Genomic DNA, 2,269 nt, shown 5'->3' on the forward strand with positions numbered 1-2,269 from the left:
AGTGATGGCAGTTATTCAGGGGCTTCAAAATCATGATTATTTTGCAGGATTTTAGAATAGTATAAAATTTCTTGCTTTCATTTAATATACAATCATTAAACTGACAATTGATTATTTGAGCAAGATACTCAAACTTATTAAAATAGCATTTTTGGGGATTATTCTCTCCTAGTTTACTGATAGTCTTAACTGAACTTTGTAATATGCAGCATTCAGGTGAGACCAATTGTTGTGGTGCAATAGAAGACCATACATTACTTTAGAAAAATCCAATGAACAATGGCAAATGTTTTTCCCATAAAACTATTTGCCCCAACAATGTTGCTTCAATTGTTTACATTAAGACAATACCAGAACAACAATTGAAATACAGCTATTGTGCAAAATAGCTGGTCTCATCAAGATGCACTTTTGGAATATTTATATTATGTTTAAAAAGTCTTTTAAAATTAACAATTTCTTTTTTTATATATATGTAAGGTACAAATAAACTAATCTAAAAGTAATCTGTACGTAAATGCATTCTTTTATAAATTTCAGTTAAGCACATTTATTTTTAAAAAAATGCTTACAGAATTTAAAATGAACAAATGAATCTGATTTTGAAAGTATGGATGAGGAAGGAGGGCATCCCTAAGATTTACATCAACTAAAGCCCCCAATAGTACCTATTTCAACTCGGATAATACAGGTAATCAAAAGGGAGAGGCAGGATCTTATTTTTTAGTAATTTTTTAAAGAGGCAAGCAATATCTTTTTTCTCCACTTTAAGGATGATTCAAATTCCATATACCTTTTAATTCAAATATAATTTAATACATTTTATTGTTTGTGCAAACTTATTCTATCATTGATCAAGATTGGAATTTTGAAAATGGAGAATTGAAATAATTATATAAGTGCATGCTTTAAACTTAAAATTGTCATGTCACAATGAAATAAATATTAAACATCCATAAATAGCCATGAAAAACAGGTTTCTCAGAATGTAAACAATCTGAAATGGATCTTCTCTTGAGGCATAGAATCTCCTACTTGAGTAACATATTTATGTAAACAGCAGAAGTTATTTCACAATGAACTGCATAACTCTCGACTATCTTGCATATTTTAAAAATAATTTTCTATAATAAAATGAAGAACCATTTTTGTAAGAATTAAACCAATATGTTATTGATTTTTATTATTTATTTTAAAAGCGCAATATAACTAGGAACATTATAAAATGTATCTTGGAATCTAGTGTTTTTATACTCTGCAATAAATTTTTAAAGTATACAATATTGCAAATGATAAACATTTATAAATAACTGGCATGTACTAAGGGATTAGAAAATATGAATAGGTTTTGATATATGTTGATAGGATATTTTTAATGATGATACGAGTTTAATTATATTAAAGCACAATTTCGGAGAAATATGAATTAACTCCAAGCTCAATTCAATCAAAAATGAAGATGAATATAATTTTGAACTTTGATCAGATGAAAAAGATGGCAAATGAACTTACACCACCTCTTTAGATTTCCACACTATGCAATTAAGAGGACATTTAGCTACTATGAATTTAACACTTAATTTTACCACAAGTGGTCAAATAACCATTTTCCATTGGTAGTTCTAATATATTGGTGAAATATCAATATACTTAGAGTTAACATGTAACAGATCTACTAACATGATGATTCTTCAATGGAATCAAATTTTGAAATTCGTCACATTAGGTTAGATAGTTGGAAATCTGGTGAATTCTTTTTGGCAGCCATTTTGCCTGAATGAGACTAAATAATAATATATACAATAACTTCCAAATTGCTTCACTCTGCTCCAATTTTAATATTAAAATTAAAAACTCAATTTTTGATGAAAATAAAATTACTGGTTTAGATCTAAATTATTTAACTTAAAATAATTATAAATATAAGCCTAAAATAGCTTTGGGAGAATAGCATTATACAAATCTTTCTTAAGCCTGGAAAGAGCAAAAGCTGTAAACTCTCGTTAAGTTATTCTAGTTTGATCTGATCCACGATAGCAAAATGATAAACTAGCCATCATGATATTTTAAGCGAAATAAGCAGTATCACTGAACTGGAATGGGTAAAAGTGGTAAGTTTGAAATCACCTAAATGATATTTTGTTACTTATAAATATTCAACAACATTGTATTTTTCAAAGACCAGTTATTTGAGGGCAGAGAGATGCATATTGCACTTTTCAAAAATTTGTTGGATGCAAAGAAAAATAAAAACATTTTTTGTCTTGGA

This window comes from Argiope bruennichi, chromosome 7, assembly GCF_947563725.1.
Source record: "Argiope bruennichi chromosome 7, qqArgBrue1.1, whole genome shotgun sequence".
Lineage (NCBI taxonomy): Eukaryota > Metazoa > Arthropoda > Arachnida > Araneae > Araneidae > Argiope > Argiope bruennichi.